This window comes from Benincasa hispida, chromosome 12, assembly GCF_027475165.1.
Source record: "Benincasa hispida cultivar pf3 chromosome 12, pf3_genome.v1.1, whole genome shotgun sequence".
Lineage (NCBI taxonomy): Eukaryota > Viridiplantae > Streptophyta > Magnoliopsida > Cucurbitales > Cucurbitaceae > Benincasa > Benincasa hispida.
In genome coordinates this window covers 44,676,191-44,701,112 of record NC_143489.1, presented here as the reverse complement: position 1 = coordinate 44,701,112, position 24,922 = coordinate 44,676,191, and the positions used below count along the sequence as shown (strand labels likewise).

The window sequence follows — 24,922 nt, the reverse complement described above, 5'->3', positions numbered from 1 at the left end:
TAGCTCTTTCCAAAAGGCATGAAAGCAAATAAAAAACATCTCTCGGATAAGCTTTGTGACCCGACAGTCTTTATAAAATAAGAGACATTTGTCGATAAGCTTGTGCTTGTTTGGAGGGATCATCATAAATGATTGAAGTGTGTTGTTTCTATACATAAAATATTTAGCCAAAGCTACTCTTATATAAGGGGCAAGGTATTGTTATGTAGCAAGAGAATTTGCCGTTTCGGCTACTATAATAGTGTATTCCATTGCCCCCCTTTCCTATAAAGTAGCACTATTTGAGCCACAAAAGATGCATTTTGACCAATAGCTACACAAACACATATTACATTTTGCCCTTGTTGATTGAGAATCGTATTCGTGGCTACTACAGCTTTACTAGTCTGCCTATCCCTACCTTTCCACAACTTCAAAGGTGTTTCAGAAATACTCTTTGATGGAACCTTGTTCAAAATGTGAACAACAATCTCCACTGCAAATCCCCAAAACGAGTCAGGAAGTTGAGTTTCATCATAGACCGTACCATGTCCAACAGGGTTCTATTTCTCATTTTCGATACACCAACTAAGGTGTACCGGGGACTAAGAGTTGAGACATTATTCCATGTTCTATCATATAGTTCTGAAATCTTATGTCCATATACTCTCCACCACAATCAGATCGTAATGTTTTATCTTTTTACCTAACAAGTTTTCAACCTCAGTCTTACATTCCTTGAACTTTTCAAGTGTTTCAAACTTGTGTTGCATTAGGTATAGATACTCGTATCTTGAATAATCATCTATAAAAGGGATGAAATACTTATGCCCTTCTCTTGCTTTTACATTAATTGGACCACAGAGATCTGAATGTATAAGTTCTGAGGCTTCTTTGGCTCTATAACATTTTCCAGTAAAAGGTAGCTTTTGTTGGGAATGGCCTAAACTCGCAGTTCGTAAATGTTGTTAACATACTCTATTTAACAATAAAAAAGTTGTTGAGTTTTTATTTAATAAATTACTATTGATATTGCCTCCTTCTATGAAAATCTAACAAACGAATCCATGGCTATAACATGAATACTTTAACTTTATGTGGTCACATAAAAATGGATAAAGTTTTAGTAAGTAGCCTAAATAGTCTATAAGTATATGGATGAAATTGGGTACCTCATCCTGGTGACACTATTGGATGTTGCCCATTTTGTATATTATACAAATGATGTGATCCAAAACTCATTCATGTAGAGACATGTGAGTGGGGGCATCCTATGCAATGAGTTTGCATAAGATCGGACCTTGAAATAGTCACATTTCTTTATAACAACCATTTACTATTAAAACTGACTATCTCAAACTGAATGACTTAGGGTAACTCGATCTTAATCCTAAGTTAATTATGAACTCCTGTTTATTCGGGATTATCCTTTAATCTGCATAGGTGAGAATAGTCCAACAATACTGCTCAATAACCCTCCCATTTTGGGGATAAGACTGGATAGATAGCTGGGGGCATAGCCTTACAATTTGGAATTCACTTCTACCCGATTAAGGGTTAGCAGATGGGTTGTTCTCTTAAGTGCTGACGACTTGTCTTGAACAATGGGTCCCACCCTCTCTTGGAAGAGAGGGTTATGATTTATAAGTTGGACTATAAATCAATTGTTCAATGGAGAATCAGTGGGAGCTTAAGGAACAAGATGTATTATAGGGGTAAAACGATAATCTTTGACCCAGCTGTAAATACGAACGACTTGTGAAGGATTGACTTACCGATTATGGTTAAAATGGACAAAATATATCTATAGTGAGGAGAGTGGAACTATCGAGCTATAGTGGAATGTCTTGGTAGTTAACAAATAGTAATTAATTTGTTTTAAGGAGTTTAAACCAAAATTACAAGTCGATGGAGCTAATTATCTGTAGGTCCATAAGGTCCCTCTACTAGTTCGTAATTTGGATTAGTAAATTGAGTAATCTTAATAATATTCGAAATTAGGGTTTAGAATTTGAAATGTTCAAAATCAGTTAGGGTTTCTATTTATTATATTCGATACAATTAAAAAGTTTAATTTTATTGAAATTAAATGAAATTGGAGAAACGATTAATGTTTAAATATTATTTAAATATTAATTAAATTAATTTCATTTTGAGGAATTGGATTTTATTAATTTAATATTAGATATTAAATTAATTTTAATTAAAAGGTTTAATTATTTAGTCTTATTTAGAAATTAATTAATTGAATTAATTTTATAAAACAAATAAAATTAAATAAGTTTAATTTACAAAATTTGATTTTGGAAATCATTTTTGGAAAATCATTTTGAAAATTGTTTTTTCAGGGTGGAGATTTCCAAAATGTTGGAAATCTCCACTATACAATGAACTTCCTTATTCACTTCTCCATTTTCTCCATCAAGTAGGAGTTGCCCTTCATGCAAACCATGTATTTGCATAGTGAAAGCTCTATAAATTTAAGTGTTGAAATTAATTATGATTCATACTTACTAAGAACTTCAATAGAAACTCTGAATAAATTATCAAACACTTTTCATATCCTATATACTTCTAGCTCAATTTAGTGTTTCCACTACACAATCCTTGCAAAAGAATAGTAGAGAAGGTTTTGGTGGTTGTCTACTTGAAGATTGAAACTCTTTCACGTAGAACTCAGCTGGATTTGATGAGGATACTTCAAAGTGTTAGAGTTAGAAAACATACAGCAGAAGTAAAATGGACCAATAAGCATTCTAATTCATTATTTTTGGCTTTAAATTAAGCATGTTCATAAACTAATAAAAGGGTTTCATGACATACCTTTGAAGAACAACTTGAATCTTGATTCCAGCTGCAAATCTCCTCCAAATTTGATTGTAAACCACCTCAAGGTCTTTCCTACTATCCTCTTGGTGCCTTAGATTGAGTTGTGGGACTCAAAATAAGCTTTGATCAAGGGAATTTGGAGAAGAAGATCGCTACTGCACCATGGAAGACGACCTTCTTACACCTCAAGTTTTTTAGCAAAAACTTAACAAGTGCATCCCCAAATTCCACTTCAATCTTCTCTATTTATTGCAAGACTTTCATGCAAAGAAGATTGTTGCATGAAATGCACCTCATGCTTGGAAAATTGACTCAATGCAAATGGTGGAGAATGTGTGAGTTACTTGGAATGGAAAGGGGAGAAATCCCACTTTTTCCATTTTCCATCTTTTCAATTTTGATTGGGATAGTAGTAAATATAGACAATAGATCCAACGTATTAGCAGATATAACATAATGTAAAAAAATTGTAAATATAGCCAAATTTAAATAGTCTATGAATGATAGACCATATTATTGGTAGAGTCTATCAGTGATATACAATATCACTAGTAAGAGTCTATCCACGATAGAAATCTATAGCTGATAGACTTGGGAGTCTATCAACGATAAAAGTCCATCACTGATAGACTTGTCTATATTTGTAATTTTCTTAAATGATGTCATGACCTTGGTTATTATTCCTAAAATTGCTATCAGTTGCAATTACCCATTTTGATTTTTAGATTGATTTCTAAAATCAATTTTTGTATTCAAAAATGAATTTTCTATTAATTTTATAAAACTAATTCATTCATTAATTTAAACTTAATAAGAAATAATTAATTAAATAATTTAATTAATTCTAATTAATTTAATATCAAATATTAAATTAATTTAACACTAATTCCACTATTATGAATCTTTATTCATGAATTTGATATTTAAATCATATTTAAATATTAATTGATTCTCCAATTTCGTTTAATTCCAAAATTAAATGCATAATTATATCACATATAATTACTAATTCCCTTAATTCTAATTTGAACGTTTCAAATTAACTTATCACACTACTCTAAGGCTAATCTATTTATGAGCTAGTAGGGGGACCTCGTGGACCTACAAATCATGGGCTCTAACGATCCGAGATTAATTGGCTAAACTCTTTACACCGAATTAACCCGCATTTGTTAACTATTGGGTCACTCCACTAAAGCCCAGAGTTGCACTCCCCTCACTGTGGATATATTATGTCCGCTCGATATAACTATGATTAGTAAGTTAACCCTTCACAGGTTGTTCCTAATAATGATTGGGTCAAATGGTTGTTTTACCCCCGAGATTACCTCTTGTTCCTTAAGTCCCACTGATCATCTAATAAAAAAATTGGTTTGTGATCCGATCAACAAACCGAGTCTCTCTTAGGCCAATGAGAGGGTGGGGCCCCTTATTCAAGACCGGAGTCAGCACTTAAGAGAATGACCTCTTTAATGTCCCTGAAAGCGGGTAGGAGTGAATTCTATCTTGTACCCTATGTCCCCAGCTATCTACCCGGTCTTACCCCTGAAATGGAGGTTTACTGACACGGTGCTGTTGAGCCAACCCTCACCTATGCAAATCTAAGGATAATCCCAAATAAGCAAGAGTTCATAGTTAGCTTAGGATTAAGGTCAAGTTACCTAGGTCATCGCTTTGAAATAGTCAGTCTTAAACAGTAAACAGCGTTATAAAGTAAGAGTGACTTATTTCATGGTCCGATCTTATACAAACTCATTGCACAAAACGCCCCCACTCCTCATATCATGACATGTACAAATTAGGATCACATCATCTGTAACACTTTACAACTCCTTGTAACTACTACAAAGTGAGCTGCATCCAATAGTGTTACTAGAATAAGGCACCCAATCTTTATTGATATACTATAGATCATTTTGACTATTTACTCGAATTTGATCCACTTTTATGTCTCTATATAAAGTTTAAGTATTCATGTAATAGTCATGGATCTTTTAGTTTATTGGATTTATTTCTAAAACAAAATAAGAAATTCATATATTCAATAACAACTTATTGAATTTTCAGAATAAGTTTAGTTGTTTACAAACTACGAGTTTTAGGACTAAAACCCAACAAACTCCCACTTGGAGTAAAACTCTAGTGGTAAGATATATATCTGAATATATAATACTGATTTTTTGAGTTTTTACAGAGAAATACAATAAACTAGGGCAACACATACCCATGGTTTACCATTCAATATCTCATACCCAGTTTTTCTTCCACTTGCCATAGGTTATTTACCTGGTAGTCCAGTCCTACTAGGAGATTCTCAAACACTTTAGCCAAGAGAATTGTTGTAAACATGTTAATGTACAATAGACTTCTTATTAAACTATATGCAGAATGCATCTTATTTTCACATCACTTGTTTCTCAATAATGGCAAGGAAGTCATACATTCCTCCCACTACATTGAGGTACTCTCAACTCTTTGAGTAAGATGCATCTGACCTATCTAAACAACCTTTATTTACGTTGTATGTTTTAATCAATAACTCTTTATTGATATATATGCAAGCTCTAATAGAAACAAATAATACATGTTGATCTCGAACAATATTCCAACACTTAAGGGTTTGATATTGACACTTATATCGATCTTTTCAGATTTCTGAACTATGTAAACATCTTTTACATATCATAAACAACGTTTATGAGTTCTCCATATCTCATATGGATTTCAGAAATACCTTAAAACTGAAATGATGTTCGAATACAAGTAAGGAAATTAGGTGTAGAAAGTGTTCACTGGATTTCATGTTCTACCAAATAGTCCTAGGAATCTCAAACTTTCTATATTTTGATCCAATCGAAGTATTTTGGTTTTATTTTTTGACTTTTCAAGTGCTTAAACTTATCACTTAGGTTAAACAACTACCTGCCTTTATTTATTTCTAGTCGTTTTAAATATCTAAATATTTGCAAAATGCTTTTAACTAGGTTGGTTCTAACGGAAGTTGTTTTGCAGTAGAACAAACATAACTTTTGCTAATGAACATTTCATTTACAACAAAAATTTATACAATTTGTTCTTTATAATAAGAAAAAATAACTTTTATTACAATAACAAAAGTATATAAGATCATCTTCAGATAGCAATAGCAATATCTCCCACTGGTCAACCAAAGTACAGTAAGCAATCTACAGGAACTAGTTTGCCTGTTTTACTTTCTCTGCTCTCTTATTTGCAAGGTACTAAGGGTAGTTTCTCTTCCAGTGTCCTTCTTCGTTGTAGTGGAAACATTTTCTTTTATCTGCAACGTTAGCCTTGCCTTTTCTACCAGTGGGTTTCTTCTTCCCTTTCCTCTTGTTCTTTTTAACTTGAATACCCTTAGTCTATGAAGAAGAAGGAATATCAGGCTTTGTGGAGGAATTCCCCTCTTCTCAGTGGTTGTAACATCTACTTTCGATTCCAGACCTGTTGCTCTCATCATAGTTTGGTAAGCCTGTAACTCATTTAAAAGAGTAGTCAACTTGTATTCTATTTTATTCATAAGTGTGTTCGTGTAGAAATGTAAAAAACTCTTTGGAAGAGATTTTTGACTAAAACCAACTTGACTCCTCTCGTCAACAACAGTCCCATTTATTTCTGCCACATTGAAATGGGCCATCATGTCCAGGATATGTTCTCTAATAGAGGCCCCTTCTTTTATGACAATTTTAAATGTATTTTATAACATCATACCTCAGGGGGAAGGACGGTTGTCCAAACATCCCATGGAGAGATTCTATAATCTCTTTAGCAGTACCTATACTCTCGTGTTTCTTTGCCAAGACATCAGATATGCTAGCAAGGATATAGGCACGGGTTTTTTCATTAGCCCCGATCCATCTTTCGTATGCAACCCGAACAGTTCGATTTGCATTTGAACTAGGAATGGGAGGACACACCTCTGTTCGTAGATCATCTATCACCAATATAGTATTCAGGTTTGCTTTCCAGGTGGCATAATTATCCCCAATAAGTTTATCAGACGCCAACAATTGTATAATGAACTCATCATTCTGAGAAATATAAACAATTTTTATCAGTGAATTGCTCTTTTAACCCAATCAAGTTTTAGCAAAGTAATAACCCAAGATTACTTTTATAATGATATTACAGCAAGATATTGTTGACTAAATACTATCTCTAGAATAACTCATATTCCGATAGTCATTTAGCTACCGTTTTTTGTTAGAAATTACTAACTCTTTAGTAATTCTATAAGTATAACTCTCTGTTTCAGACTTCGGAAGTCGGCCCCAACAATGCTCCCAAATTGGAAAGTTAAAGTTAAAAATGACTTTAGAAATCCTATCCATTTCTGGAGTTTGATTTGTCCTGAATCCTATGTTAAAACCTCTGAAGGGATAGCCATCATTAAACGACTAGCAAGGTCGAGGAATCTCACGGTCCAAACTAATAGAAGAGATTGCAGGATATGTTGACACATATCCTTCACCCACTTACTATGCTACTTCCCCTATTACTTTGATCTTGACCTCATGACGAATAATTTTTGAATGGAGGTCACTCCTAGGGTGACACAAAGTGTTGCACGGATCTCACGGTGGGAATTTTCTAAGGACGTGAGAATTGAAATCAATATATCGTATATTTGATTTTCCATTGAACAACTTCCCCTCATTCTCCTTGATTGATTCACACAAACACTATTCGAATGGAGGTCACTCCTAGGGTGACACGAAGTGCCCATGAACCTCATGGTGTGAACATCTTGAGACATGAAAATTAAAATCAAAACATCATATTTGATTTTATGGTGAACAACTTCCCCATTCACCAAAATCTCAATTCATGTAAACGCTTTTTTAATGGAGGTCACTCCCAGGGTGACATGAAGCGAAACATGAATTTCGATTGTGAACTCTTAGAGACGTGAGAGCTAAAAATAATCATAATCATATCATATATGTTTATTAATCTTCCACCGAAGCGTTCTAACATATCATATACGTTATTTATTTTCACTGAAGTGTTCTAATAGCATATCATATATGTTATTAAACTCCTACTGAAGTGTTATAACGTTAAACGGGGTATACATTTCCTTAAGATTATTCCGACTAATTAAACAACCCAAGTCTAGGTGTTTATCCAAGTATAACATTTATATTTGGATTTAATCTACGATGTCTAGGTGATAAACCAGTTTTCAAACCTCACACCACTCATGTATTGCTCATAAAACCAGTTAACAATGCTCAATTATTCGGTTATAATCCTCAGGTAGGAGGTGTTCTGTAGGCCGTCAACTTAAATACCTCCAGCCTTAGACAGGATTATATACTGGTTGAGTTTGTAACCCTAGTTTTACAAGTTTAGCGACCTATTTTAACTATTAAAACAAGTGGTTAACCTACATGAGCATGCAACTATTCTTTGTTATGAATTTTAAATGTCTAACCCAATTTTATAACAACTTACAAAATTTTAGACACGTTAAATATCCACAACAAACATCGAAGGCATTCAATATTTAATATAACACATATTAAATAAAAAAAACCCTAAACATGCATACTATATATTATAACACTTTATAACATACTTTCAATGCATGTAACATGCTTCCTATGGTGGGATTTTAAATCTACATGGCATACTATATGCACATACAAGAGTTCTTTAATTATAACATACATAACATGTATAAATAATAAAATACATACTGATATGGTTTTAGTTTTAGCATTTTCAAGCAAACAAAGGCCAAATTATTACAAAAAACTAGCAAGAATCGGCTCGAAAACGCTTTGGGACCACTCGAACCGCCTCAAATTAGACCCGAACAGCTTGAACGGGACCTGAATTCCCTAAACTGGACTAGCCAAAAACCATTTGAGGTTGAACGAGACCGGACAAAAAGAAAACCGATCAAATCGGCTCAAACTCGCTCGCCCACTCGTCAAACCGGTTGAGAACTCGTTGCTCGACAGTTGGCTAGTTCAAACTCACTACTCGATTGGTTCAACTCGTGCTCGATGCTCGTTGAAACTCGATCCTCAATAGCATATGAGCAGCGTTGCAACGCTGCTTGGACAGAAGCTCACAAACAGATTTCTGCAACTTGGCCTTCTTCACTTCTTTTTTCAATTACAACTTAATTTCAACTCTAATTATTCCAAATAAATTAAAGACTCTTGAGCACACATATAAGCTCATCAATCAAAAGCCAATTAAAAATTTAACAAAGGAATCAAAGAGAATTTAAATGCCAAATCTTAGAAAACCATATCGGTGCACCATTTTCATATATCTCGTGAAAATGTTGGGATTGGTGTCCTAATTCTCCCGAAATCTCATTGTTTTGTAAAGATACACATTGTTTAATGAATAAAATAAGTGTTATTTAATTCTGGCATTTACTCATATCAAATAAACAAAGCTCCTTGGTTATCTTATGTGAACTTAAGCATGTATATGTGATATACAAGTGGATCATACCTTAAGTGATAACCTAAATAGGTCAGTAGTATAAGGATTAAGGTGGGATACTCGATCCTGGTGACACTACGGATACGGCCCGCTCTGTAGAGGTTTGCAAGTGTTGTAAACTACTACAGATGGTAGATTCTGACCATTCATGTGGAGACATGCAAAGAGGGTTGTCCTATACAAAGAGTTTGTATAAGACCTGGACCACGAGATGACTAGACTCTGTATATAACACTGTTGATACTAGAGATTTGTATCTCACCTAAACGACCATAGGTGACATGATCTCAATCCTGAGTGTTTTGGGGACTCCTACCTTTGAAAGTAGTCCTTTGATTAGTATGGATGAGAATGGCTAGATTGCCAACTAACATGCCTACCTTTTTGGGGACTTGTCTTATCTAGGAGCTGGGAACTCAATCCACAAGATGGAATTCACTTCTTTCCCAAAGCAGGGATAATTTGAGAGATTTCTCCCTTAAGGGCTGATTCCAGGGCTTGACCATAGTAGCCACAGCTTCTCTTTGGAAGAGAAGACTATGTCATAGTAGGACTATGATTTATGTTCATTAGAGGGATCAATGGTACATAAAGAGTTAGATGTAACTATAGGGGCATAACGGTTATTGGCCAACTGTACTTACGAGCGATCTGTGAAGGGTTGTCGCACTACTAATTGGTTAAGATGGACATATAATATACTTGTGGTAAGGAGAGTTCAACTGTCAGTCTTTAGTGGAGTACCTGGAAGTTAATGGATAGTGGATCTCGTGACTAAAGAGTTTAGTCAGTTATTCACGTACCATTGGAGCTTCGAGCTACAGGTCCATGAGGTCCCCTTGGTAGCTCAATGGATTCAGTTGAGGATCAGTTCTTGGTATTGATTTGAAATGTTCAATTTGACAAGAGGTTTTTTTATTATATATGATATAATCGGTATGATGTATGAGATACATCTAGTGGAGGATTGATGTAAATGAGATTCACATTAAGCACCATGAAATAGAAAAAGAACTATGGTTTATATGTTTCATGAGATGAAATATTAAAACCCATATATATGGTATGATAAGTTGGTTATCATTTACATTTATAATAATATTAATTATTGGATAATTAATTCTTCTTCTTTAATAACCAATTGAATGGGTGGTTATTGGTAATTCATGGTAAGCGTGAGATAAAAGAAAAATGGTTTTCCTAATTTTAGTAAGTTTTACAAAAGGTTGAAATTTGGTTTTGAGATTTCTCTCGGCAAAAAAGGATCTCACGAAGTTGTCAAGTAAATACAGATTTACTAAACGACAGCTTGGGCGAACTAAACGATCGTGCAGTGGCGAGCTAAACAATCGTACAATATTTACTAAACAATCACGTAGCTTTTGCTAGATGATCGCTTGCCCAAAGTAAACGATCGTGTAGTGTATGTAGGCAACAGACTGAGCTAAACGATGAGCTAAATGATCGCATAGTTTTTGCTAGACTATCGCATTGCTTTAGCTAAACGATTGCGCATCGACCTATACGATAGGTCTCCGCCATCTCTCACTTGCCTAGTCGTGTACACGATCGGTGTTTCCTCCTTCGTCTGCCTCATTCCAAGTCCGAACAGAGCCCACCCTCTGGATTCTCACACCGAGAATACTAAGGTAGCCTTGTTGGTGGTGTCATACTCAACTCAACATCTCGAGGTGCTTTGGAGACCGTTCGTGTTGTTGCTGAAGAGTTCGTGACCAAAGTAATCATTGAGGACGTGCGCGAAGTGTTCGTGCTTTGTTGCGGTCGTGTAGATCGAGCATTCGAGGTTAAGGAGCGTCGAGACACATCTTCAAATGTTCGTACAGTTTTCTCTTTGTTCATTTGAGTCTTCATGCTATAATTTCTATATTAATTGTATAACCACTTGTTGTGTAGACGACTGTAATATGTGATGTTCATTCATGATTGTGATATTGAATAATCTTATTTTCGCTGCTCATGGAAATCTCTAGTCTGATATCCTTCAGAAAAAACAGCCACCAAACCAAAATTAAACCAAATTGAATGCTTAAAAGATGCTCTGATACTAATTGTTAGAGTTAGAAAACATACAGCGGAAGTAAAATGGATCAATAAGCATTCTAATTCATTAATTTTGGCTTTAAATTAAGCATGCTTATAAACTAATAAGAGGGTTTCATGAAATACCTTTGAAGAACCACTTGAATCTCGACTCCAGCTGCAAATCTCCTCCAAATCTGCTTGTGATCCACCTCAAGGCCTTCCCTACTATCTTTTTGGTGCCTTAGATTGAGTTGTGGGACTCAAAATAAGTTTTGATTAAGGAAACTTGGAGAAGAAGATCACTGCTGCACCATGGAAGAAGACCTTCTTACACCTAAGTTTTTCAGCAAAAACTTATCAAGTGCATCCCTGACTTCCACTTCAATCTTCTCTATTTATTGCAAGACTGTCATGCAAAGAAAATCGTTGCATGAAATGCACCTCATGCTTGGAAAATTGACTCAATGCAAATGGTGGAGAATGTGTAAGTTACTTGGAATGGAAAGGGGAGAAATCCAACTTTTTCCGTTTTCCATCTTTTCAATTTTGATTTCTAAATTGATTTCTAAAATCAATATTTTTTCTAAAATGAAATTTTTATTAATTTTACAAAATTAATTTTTTAATAAAATTAATAATTAATTAAATAATTTAATTAATTCTAATTAATTTAATATCAAATATTAAATTAATTTAACACTAATTACACCATTATGAATCGTTATTTATGAATTTAATATTTAAATCATATTTAAATATTAGTTGATTCTCCAATTTCATTTAAATTAAATGCGTAATTATATCACATATATTTACTAATTCCCTTAATTCTAATTTGAACGTTTCAAATTAACGTATCACACTACTCTAAGGCTACCATTTATGAGCTAGTAGAGGGGCCTCGTGGACCTACAAATTATGGGCTCTAACGTTAATTAACACTAATAACCCTCATTCGTTAACCACTGGTTTACTCCACTAAAGTCTAGAGTTGCACTCCCCTCACTATAGATATATTATGTCCACTCGATATAACCATAATTAGTATGTTAACCCTTCACAGGTTGTTCGTAACAATGGCTATTAAATTGTTGTTTTACCCTTGAGATTACCTCTTATTCCTTAAGTCCCACTGATCCTTTAATAAACAATTGGTTTGTGATTCGATCAACAAACCAAGTCCCTCTCAGGCCAATGAAAGGTTAGGGCCCCTTATTGAAGACCCGGAGTCGGCACTTAAGGGAACAACCTTTCTATTATCCCTAAAAGCGGGTAGGAGTGAATTCCATCTTGCACTTTATGTCCCAAGCTATCTACCTGGTCTTACCCCTGAAATGGAGTTTATTGAGCCGACGTTGTTGAGCCAACCCTCACCTGTGCAAATCTAAGGATAATCTCGAATAAATAAGAGTTCATAGTTAGCTCAGGATTAACATCAAGTTACCTAGGTCATCGCTTTGAAATAGTCAGTCTTAAACAGTAAACAACGTTATAAAGTAAGAGTGGCTTACTTCGTGGTCAGATCTTGTACAAACTCATTGCATAGGACACCCCCACTCCTCATGTCATGACATGTACGAATTAGAATCACATCGTCTGTAACACTTTACAACTCCTTGTAACTACTACAAAGTGGGCCGCATCCAATAGTGTTACTAGAATAAGGCACCTAACCTTTATTCATATAATATAGATCATTTTGACTATTTACTCAAACCTGATCCACTTTTATGTCTCCACATAAAGTTTAAGTATTCATGTTATAGTCATGGATCTTTTGGATTTATTTCTAAAATGAAATAAACAATTCATATATTCAATAACAACTTATTGAATTTTTAGAATAAGTTTAATTGTTTATAAACTACGAGTTTTAGGACATAAAACCCAACACAAAGGTATTATATTTAGCAAACTCGCTTCTATAAAAGTTACTTTGAAGCATGTTTATACTCAAATTAAGTATAATTAGAGTGCTTATTGATTCTATTTTTCCTCCACTGCACATCAATATACTCTAACAGTTTTGTCATCTTGCCCTCAAAGCACGATTCTTCTAAACTATTTAGAAGTACATTTTCCACCAATCTCTCAATCTTATTGAGATTACTCTGACCTAACCATAGATGTCAAAGGTGGGCATTTTCTTTAGGAGAAATCCTTGGTCTCTTAGCAGTTGTTGTCATTCTGAATATTTCATGTCACACCCCACCCCAGACTACTCTCTGAGCCCGAGAAAGGGGATGACTGGAGCAGTTATCAACGCTTTTGTTGACACTTACTGCCTAATAACTCTTACGAATACCAATGAACAAATTCAATGACCAACTGATTAAGTCAATGAGGCAAACAACAACTGATTAGGTAGGCCCATTTTATTACAACTAAGTAAAGTTTATACAACTCCTAAACTTAACAACAAAGTTTACAATCAACAACTCTTTAAAACCCTCCAGAAGTGTAACTGTGGCTTGTGGCAGACCTTGACCTTAGCAGCACCCTGGAACTCCTTACCTTTCGCTACCTGGGGGGCGGAGGGAGGGGGGGAGCCCAGTGAGTGGTGTCTTTAGATAAACAAATAACTTTAACTATAGAAATATATTTTTTGGAAATCAATGCATAGTCAACAAGAACATCACCACAAGTTCACAATTATTTCTCCAGCCAGACCGCTGGATTAACCCCAGCTCAACTGCTGGTTAAAAATAATAAACTCTAGCTTGACCGCTGGTTATTATATGATATAAACATCCCCAGCTTTACCACTGGTTATCCCTGGCATGATCATACTTTTTCCCTAGCACTTTCACATGTATACTAAAGCAATGTATCAACAATCCCTGTGGAAACTTTCCCTGTACCCTATTATCCCGCCAATGTGCACATCGACTATTTTCCCGCTAGCTATGCTTAGGTAATCTATCTATATTTCCCACCGGTCTTCACCGAGTATAATTTCCCGCCGACTGAAGCCGACTATATTTTCTTGCCAAGTACCTTTTCGAGCATGCTAACTATATATTCCTGGTACAATTTCAGTTTCCGACCCAAACATACAAACAATAACTTAACAAGCATAGTAACAAGATAGACATATATCCCTGATCATGCCAATTTAATATTATTCCCTATATATATATTAACCTATATATAGAAATTATATCAATCAATACAACAACACAATAACCACTCACCTTGGTTGGTTAGGAACTTTCCTTTCCGAAGTTCCTTAGGTTTCCTTGGTTTCCCTTTTTAACCCTACAATCCAGGTTCAACTTAAAGCTCAGATTACTCATAGTTCTAGGCTTTATCTCGAGATACTTTCTTCTAAAAATATGCTCTAAAATTTCTCAGGAAGCTTACCTCATAATCTTAGCTCAGAACTCTTCGTGGTTTGGTCGGAAACATCAAGACTGGCCCAGCTTACCCAACAGCTCGACCCCTTTTTTTGTCCTCATTCTCTAGCCCGATTCCTTGGAGATTCTTCTCTGGAAGCCCTACCCTTCAAACTAGACTCTTTTAGCTTTCAGATGGATTTAGAATCACTCCAAACGCACGAGTATTCTGGGAGAACTCTTCTTCCCAATTTGATGCTACTTCTTGTCCTTTTTGTTTGACAACATCTCCCCTCTTGGAACCTCTTGACCAACGCATGGTCTTGCTACCAATGCATAGTCTCCTCCCAATGCACTTTTCTTTATGTCCTTTGAAGAGAATTTGAGTTCTCATCTGAAGTCCTCGGCCCTATTTATATGCGTCCAAGATCTCTCTAAGGCCGACACCTTCTACTTGGCCGCATGTTCAAGTGTCTTTGCCATACACTATTAACGCAATCTTGCATCAGTGTAACCCAAGGTGTCTTGCTCCCCTTTTACCAATGCATAGCCCTTAACTTTGCATGCCTTCTTATGAATCCACCTCATTTTCTTAAGGCTTAAGATTTCTTCTCAACAAGCCATATGTCTGGATGACGTCCTTGAATGCATCCATCCTTCATATGCGTACATCCAACTTCATATGCGTTCAACTAGGATATTGACCAACACTCGTTCAACGCATACTACTAGTTTGTCCTATGTGCCCACATGCCCTTGGATGTCCAACGCATAGCACATCACCAATGCATAGCATATCACCAATGCATTGCACATCACCAATGCATAGTGCATCACCAACACATAGCACATCACCAACGCATTACATATCACCAACGCATTGCATTTCACCAACGCATAGCACATCACCAACGCATTGCACATCACCAACGCATAGTGCATCACCAATGCATAGCACATCACCAACGTATAGTGCATCACAATGCATAGCACATCACGAATGCATAGTGTAGCACTGTCACATCCATCGCGTCCATCGTATCCATCGCTACTTGCAATCGTATAACACTGTCGCGTCCATCGCGTCCATCTCATCCATCGTGCAACATCACCGCATGCCATCGCATCCATCATATCCATCGCATCCATCGCTGCATGCCATCGCATACTACCAATGCATTCCTTCAGCCGCATGCCTCCAACACATTCCTTCGGTCGCATGCCTCCATCGCATACTACCAACGCATTCCTTCGGCCGCATCACCACATGTCATCAATGCATAGCACCGTCGCATAGCATCACCATGTGACACCAACGCATAGTGCTACAGTATACCATTGACGCATACCCCCATCACCGCATGCCATCATACCACCGCAACCTACCAACGCATCTCCTTCCGCTACATGCCTTCGGCCACATGGACGCATACCATTGTGTCCAATGCATCCATCGCAGCTGTCGCACCCCATGCGTTGATCTAATCTTCAGCCGCATAGACGCATGCCATCGTGTCCAACGCATCCATCGCGCCTGCCTCCATCGCCGCATGCCTCTATCCATCGCATCCAATGTTCAGTGCCCTTGGATGAGCAACTTGAGGTTGCCGTATGCGTTTTCTAACCCCTTCAAGACCTTGGCTGCTGCATGCACTACTAACCTTCCAAATAACCTCTCAAAGTCTAATGACCAACGCATGACACCACATCAACGCATAGTCCAACACTTAGCCATTTTTCTCCTTGGCTTCCAACGCATGGTTACTCTTGGCAATGCCTCTTGCCAATACTACGGCCAATCATGCATCCAACCTTACAAATGCATGGTTGCCTTTTCAACTTAATTCACACATGGGTCCTTTTGACCTTACGTTTAGCCAAATTCTCTCGATTAAAGCTTAACTCAAAACTACTCAAGGAAAATCTATTCAACACTTAGAAATTTCCTTCACTTCAACATAGTATTTAACTTTCACTTAGTTAATTTCCTTAACCACCTGCTTAAGTAGGAATAATGAAAATTCGGGTTTCACATTTCAGAATTTAGGACAACCTTTGTAACTAATAACCTTAGTACATATAAGTTACTTTTTTTGTAAGCAAATCCTATCTCTATTCTGTTTTTAAAAATAAACACTTTGCTTCCAGAAAACAAGAGAGAATAATTGTGTTCAATCAAACAAGAAATAGAGTTTAAATTCCTTTCCATTTTAGGAACTACATATACGTCATCTAATAATATCTATCATTTATTGTCCAAAAATAACTTATGCCTGCCTACGGCAACAACTGAAATGGCTTCACCAGTACCAACTCGAAGAGTCATCTCCCGAATATCCAATTGTCTCCAAGAATTAAATCCCTGATAGGAAGAACATACGTGATTAGTAGCCCCTGAATCAACTATCTAGCCAGAATCATTATTCTCTACTAAGCACGACTCCAGGACAAGTAAATCAGATTTACTGTCATTGGATCTTTTCCTATTCTGGAGAGCACTGGGATAAATTTGAACACCCTTATTATGAACTCCAAGTTTTTCTTTCAAGGTCAAATCTCTTTGATAAACTTCACTAGACATAGCAACTTTTGCTTCCTCTATTTGTCCCTTGACATTTAATACAAACTGGAGCTCAAATAGGGAGCTGACATTACTAGTTTCATATCTATATCAACCCCATCTTGCATGAATTGTGAGGATACTCGCTCAAACAACTCTTGCATTGATTGCATGATCTAAAGTGCAGTGACTATGCTCTCAAATATTTTTGCCAAGGCATCAAGTATGCTCGCCAAAATGTGAACTCGAGCCTCAAGATTGGCCTTCATTCACCTTTTGTATGCATCACGAACATTTTGTGTTGCATCAAGGGTTGAAATTGGAGGACATTCCTCAGTAAAGATGAAGTTAAGGTCATTAGCCACAAACATAATTTTAATCAATTATTTCCAAGTTGTGTAATTGAATTCGGTCAATATTTCAGCATTAAGAAGATTCATTGAAGTGCTTGTCATTTTTACTGATATAAAGCAAATTATTTTAGACACTTATGCAACCATTCATTTTAATCCAATTAATTTATCAAAAACATATAATGAACCCAACATTATTTCATTTTGCAATGATGCTTCAGTGCTTTAGGACAAAAGCCATCAAATGGTGGTCCGTCACCCCTTCCTTGTATTGAGACACTTCTTAACCAATCATTACACCAAAATAACTCTTATTCCTAAAATAATTAGTCACCATTGATTTGTTCAAGAAATCATTAACTTTTTTAACAATTTCTTGTAAGTGTGACCCTTCATTTTAGACCTTAGAGTTTCATCTCAATAAGCCAACCGAAGGAAAAAATCGATTGGGGCAAAAACTAAAGTGATCCTATCCAGAAACCATTTCTGAAGTTTACCCTTGATACTGACCTAATGCAATAACCATTCGAAGTGGGACACTCCTAGGGCATGTTGAGGCCATGCAAAAAGGTCTCACGATGCAAACCAATGAAGGAGACCATAGGAAATGTTGGCACATATCATTCTCTCATTTACTATAAACACTCTCTCCATTCACCTTGATACTCATGCAAACAAAATCCGAATGGGGACGCTTTCAGGGCACCTCGAGGCTAAGCAAGAGTCTCACAGTGTGAACTTTTAGGGAGAACGTGAGTGAAAAAAATTGACATATCGTATATATCTTTTTCCTCCCACTGAGTATTTTACAAAATGGGCTTAGTAACTTAGTAAAAACCGGCTAATTAATTTTAACTAAATCTTTGTTAATTTGCTCAATATAACGCTTATATTGATTAAAAAAAATATGTGACTTAAGTTGTTAAACTTTTTAACGAAGTCAATCACTTATTGTATGCTTATAAAATATTTGTCTAATTCACCTTCCAAGTTGGTTCCCAAGTCGAGGTGTTCCGTTCATCAGTTTAAATACCTCAGCCTAAACAGAACTTTCCTTAGACAAAGGTCCCTTAAGGGCAATTAGTTATAAATTTAATCTCTTATTGAAATTCCTTTTAATCCTATTAAAACGAATTAAAAGATTAACCTATTTCTAATCTCATTAGAAACATGTTTAGCATAAGTCTAAGTGAATTAATTTTAAACCTTTAAAATTGGACCTATGTTTGCTTACAACTCTTTATTATAGATTTTAATTCTAATTTCATTATACTTATAACTATTATAAAATAATGAAAATAAAATCTATAATTGCATTCGAATACATTTGATTAAATATAACATTTATATTTATTTAAGTAATGTCATCACAGTGCAAATTTTATTTTAATTGAAGAATATAACACTTTTATATAACAATTATTAAGCGCACATATCCATCATGTCATCATACATTATAACAATTATAACCTAACATGATGCATGAACATGCTTGATGTACAATATATCTAAAATAATATAACACTGATATTAAGATGCATGAACATGCTATTTAATCATGCATCTAAAAAATATAACACATACATTTTGACGTGATGCATGAACATATTTATCCTAAGGTGAGATAAATCTAAATGACATACTTTATGCACCATTCAAAAATAATTTAAATCATACATCTCATGCATAATTAAATTAACAAAATAGCAAAGTTGACCAGCTATTGGCATTCCTAAAAAATCAACTAAAATCTAAAACCCTGGATTTTAGAAAATCCTAAAAGAAAACAGAAAAATATTTATATAAAAAAAAATGCTTTTGTTTAGTGGCGACGGCGGATAAACCTGGACTCAAAATGGTGATCCAACCATTCAAAATGAGACCCTAAGTGTCCTGAATATATTGACCAAATTTCAACATGATTCAACGATTAGTACTATAGTTATCGACAACCTAACTCACTGCATTGTTTCTCTCCATTTTTTCTTGTTTTGCCTTTTTTTTCCCAGGTTCTTTTCACAGCAACTTTTTGCTATGAAAGACACAGACTTACAGATTCAATTTACAGTAAACAAAAATATCCATAAACACTGGATTTTGCATTGATCTCATCAATTAAAGCTGTAAATCTAAATGCCAAAAGTCTAAATAGTCAACCCGAAAACCACAAATAAAACCACATATATTTCATGCATATATTTTAAAAATAACCCACCATTCTATTCTGATTTTGTTACTAAAAACTAAAAATCAAAATTGCTCAAATCGGGCTCTGATACCAATTGAAGGGATCAAATTCCAAGTGAAAGTGTGTGATCGCCTTGTAATTTTGTTTCCAATTTTACATAAATAAAATACGGTATAAAAATAATAACATAATGGATAAACAATCAAGATTAGTATGCAGAAGAAAAGAGGGAAGAGCTAAACCTTACTTTTGTAGATTCCCAAATTCTTCACGATTCCCTCCACGTCTTCTCCGTAACGTATCTTCAATGATCAAGAAACACCACCATTAGTGAAACCTTGTTATTCTTTAAGATCCCAAGAATTGAATGTGTGGTCTCCAAGACTTGGAAATTGAAAAAGAAGTAATAAAGAAAAGAAGAGAGATTTTAAGAGAAGTAGTAGGAGACTAGGATTCAGTATTCCTCATTCAACTGTATCACAAACATGAGTCATGAAGACCTATTTATAGACAGGAGCGGTGACCCCCTTCTCCTAGTCTTTACTATTCCTACTCTAGTTCTAATTTAATTAAATAAATTTTATTTAATTAATTAGTCTAATAATTAAATAACCATATATATTAAATTCAATAAAATATACACAATAAATAAATAAATAAACATCACGTGTTTATTTATCTCTACTTTTTAAAAATTAATTAATTAACCATTAATTAATCAATTAAACGACTATATTACATCATATTTAATATAGAATTAATCAACATATTATTGTCATATATTTATATGTATACATCTCTTTAATATTTGAATCTTATTCAAATATTTTTCTTTCTTAATTATAGATCACATTTATAATTAACCATATTATACTAATCTTATTAATATGCAATTGATTTGAAGAGTTCAAACTATTCCTCTTATATATCATTTAGTGAGCTAACAAGTGGACTTTATGGACCTACAAATTAGAAGCTCAAATGATATAAGATTAATTAATTAAACTCTTTAATTAAATTAATCAATTTTCATTAACTATCGGTCACTCCACTAAAGAGCGATAGTTGCACTCTTCGCACTATAGATTTATTTTTGTCTGCATGGATATAATCAAACAACAGTGAGTCAACCTTCACAAATTGCTCATAACTATAGCTGGATCAAAATACCATTTTTCTCCTAAAGTTACATCTTACTCCTTAAATACAACTGATCCCTTTAATGACAAATAGTTTATAGTCCAACTATAAACTAACACCTCTTAGCCAATGAGAGGTTGAGGCCTTAATGTTCAAGACTTCGAATTAGCTATTAGAAGAGCAATTTTATTTATTTTCCCTAAAGTCAGAAAAGGAGTGAATTTCATCTTGTGTAGTTGTGTTCCTAGCTCCCTACTCGGACAAGTCTCCAAAATGGTAGACTTGTTGAGTTGGTTAACAAGGTCATTCTCACCCATACAAATCAAAGGATTGCCCTCATAGATAGGAGTTCACAACTCACTCAAGATTAAGGTCAAGTCACTTATGGTTATCCTAGTGAAATGTAAATCTCTTCTAGCAACAGTGTTATATAGAGAGACTACTCTTTTTGCAGTTTGTTCTTATACAAACTCTTTGTTTAGAATACCCCCACTCACATGTCTCCACATGAATGATCAAGATCAAATAATTTGTAGCACTTTACAACAATTATAACATTTATAAAGTACGTCATATTTGTAGTGTCACTAGGATAAGGTGTCCAGCCTTATCAATCTACTATAGACCATTTAGGTTATTACTTAAACATGATCCACACGTATGTCTCTACATACATGTTTAAGTTTCATAAAATAACATTGGATCTTATTTTATTGAATTAAATTAATGCAGTCTAAACATTATAAAATACCTCTTATTTTATATATACAATTTGTCTTTATAAACTACAAGATACACTTGCTTTAGGACATTAACTCTAACATAGGGTACCCTTTAGAGTGTGTATTTCAGGCACTAGTTGGTATATTATTTCTTGAGTATTTTAATGCTTGATGATTGGTGCAAGAGCTAGAGTAGGGAGAAAACTGAAGAAGCTCAATTAAATCTCAAGTCAGTTATTGAGTTTTGAATTAAAGGAGAATTCACACACTGACGTAGAGAATAAAAAATTTTGGCTTTATAAACTCTCAATGAATAGGATGTGTATCAATTTTTCTGTGGATAGGTGTTGCATGTATTGAGAAGTAAATGAGATTGGAGTTAAGAGCATGCATATTTGGGATTCCATTTATTCAGTATTTGAATTATTCTTCTTTTCCTCTTTTTCTCATTTCTTTTCTTTGCTCGAGACTAGCAAAGCTTCAAGTTTGAAAAACACCTAAAATGTGTTTTTTCTTACCTTCAGATTTAAAGCTAGTTTTGCTAGTTTGTGTGATTTGACGTGGTTAAATTAGTTAATTTTGGGAAATCGAATCATAAGAGCAATTCGGGCTTAATTGGAACGAAAATTGGTGCAACTTTCTCAATACAAGGACTCTAGGACCAACCATGCAAAGAAAAGTGAAATAACAAGGTAAAAAATCATGAGTTGAAGAAAAGGCAGAGCACAGCTGTGTTGAGGCAGGCACTGGGGTCGGGTTGTGGACCCGAGAGCACTCTTTTGGAGAGAGCCATGGCGCTCCATGCTCCGAATTTCAGCACGCATATCATCAGCGTAGCACGACTGCAGTTCTCACGAGTGCAATGATGCTTCGACACAAATTCTTTTTTTAAACCCTCGCCATTTACATGATTGGATAGGAGTTTTTTTATTAGGATTTTGACCAAAAAGAGAAGAGAGACGTCTAAGAACTCAGCTACCATTGGAGATCAATCCAGAGCTCAACGACGAGAGTCAAGAGATCAAGATTGCAACTTAGTTACAGTGAAGGAGATTCATTACCTATTTATCTTTCTTTCTTGCATTCTATGATAAAACTCTGTATTACATCTATCATTTTGACAATCATGAGTAATTCTAGGGTGTTGTTCATGTTATGAATTCATATTGAACTGATTATTAATATTTGGGTCAATTATATGAAGGTTGGATTTTAATCTCTTTGTGCAAATTCTTTTGTTTGATTGGCCATTAAACAATTGCTCTAGATTGAATTTTTTGCTTGTGAAATAAAAATTTAGCTGAATCTGAGTGATTAAACTATTATTTACTAATGGATGAAAATGATTAAATAATAATAAAGCTGAAATTGAAGAATCTTAATGCGACATTGGTATAACCATTAGAAAGAAATTCAAATTGGTATATTCATGCTAGAATGGATTAAGCTTGACAAAGGACATCTTGAATTCAGAATTTTAGGCTCATTTGATCTAATTAGTTGACTCGTTTGTTAACAACGATTCAGAAATTCATAACGGAACGACACCCTATAATCATTTTTCCATTGAACTGTTAGATCTATTTTCTTTGTTTACTAGTTTCAACAACGAACTTTTTAGTCGATTATCCCAAATAAAATTAGCAAGTACATAACTCTTCATCACCAATCTCTTAGGACAATACCTATTTCAGGATTCATTATAGCGATACATATGCTTGTGTGCTATCATAGTGCCTTAGGGAGTCTTATGTACCTAATGGTATGTACTATACCTAATTTAGCCCACTATTCCAGTTTAGTAAGCAGATATATGGTGAACTCAAGGAAGACTTATTGGGAAGCTACCAAATGTATGTTTAGATACTTAGTTGACACTTAAAAGAAAGGTATTTTTTATAAACACCCTGATACAACTAGCCTAAATCTAATAGGCTACTCAAATTCAAACTTTGTTGGTGATATGGATAAGCAAAGGACTCTAACAGGGCATGTGTTTCAATTTGGTGGAAATATTATAAGATGGAAATCAAACTTACAATCTATTATAGCCTTATCTACCATAGAAGCCAAGTTTATAGCTTTAACAGAAGTTGTAAAAGAAATAAAGTGGCTATAAAAACTTCTAAAGGACTTAGATTTAAGTATACATGTGACAAACAAAGTGCTACTCACCTAACAAAGAATCCTCAGTTTCATGATAGAATAAAACATGTAGACATATATTTACATTTTATCATAGATGAGGTGGAAAAAGGTGAAATTAAAATTGAAAAGGTTACGACAGAGGAGAATTTATCTGATTTCTTAACCAAGATAGTTATACGCTCCAAGCTATAGTACTATCTAGGTATATTAAAAATAGTAGACCATCTAGCTGAAGAATAAAGCTGACAAGGAACAGACCAAGGTATCAAGTTAATTTTAGCTCAAGGTGAGAGTTGCAATTACTTTAACAAAAGCTCAAATTACTGAAACAACTCTATCTTCTGCAATTAGCATAACAGAAAATAGTTAAGGAAATTGTTGTAACAAGAAACAATTTAATTGATTTTTCAGCTTACCTGTTATGAAAACAAAATTGACAAATCTGTATATATAAATAAAAATAAAGGAAGATAGAGTGAGTGATTTTTACTCTGAACATTTGTAATAAAAAACTTGAGTTAAATAAGAGATCATAATTCATACCTTGGAAGTGGATATAGGCCTTCTATAACCGAACCACTATAATTGTTGTGTACCTCTTCTTCTCTTCTCCATGTTTTCTACTTTGGATGTCTGATTCTTCTTTACCTCACTTATCAATCTCCATTTGAGCACATTGAAGACAGAAGGAAGAAAGAAGAGTTATGTAAGAGAGTTTTGTTCTTCTTAAATTTCTGTTAAATTGGTAGAAAGAATGAGGAAGAGATGAGATCTTACCCACTTGAAGAATTTTAGAGCTACATGGCATCACTCTGCTCACACACGGCAACAACAATTTTGGATAAGATTTCTTTTGGATTTTTGTTTTCAACTTGTTGATAAAAAGTCCATTAACACATTTTGCTCATCCCAACCCTCTAAAAGTTTAAGCTCTCATGGAAGAACAAATAGTGAAGGTTGACAACATAATGATAATGGAAAATATGATGTATTGTAATATTTGAGCATCCATTACAAGATGATAAAAATATAAAGTGAAAGACTAGAAAATGAAAAGATAATGGTGGTCGGGATGGAGATTGATTGTCTGAGCAGTCTCCTGCTTTTCAGCTGCTTGATGAGCATCGATTGCAAAGTGA

At 34.7% G+C, this 24,922-nt stretch overlaps 1 long non-coding RNA gene across 4 annotated transcripts in view; it reads right to left on the bottom strand.

The window, feature by feature from the left end:
* Positions 1–24,572, bottom strand: part of LOC120068487 (uncharacterized) — a 60,483-nt gene extending 35,911 nt beyond the window's left edge. Inside the window, exons 1-4 of one of the 4 annotated variants that reach the window (XR_016525069.1) lie at positions 24,327–24,570; positions 20,016–20,075; positions 11,482–11,671; positions 5,942–6,298 (exon numbers count right to left, since the gene is read on the bottom strand). This is a non-coding gene — a long non-coding RNA (uncharacterized LOC120068487). The other 3 variants (XR_005479213.2, XR_016525070.1, XR_016525068.1) reach the window with 3 other exon arrangements.
* Positions 24,573–24,922: the final 350 nt, after the last annotated feature.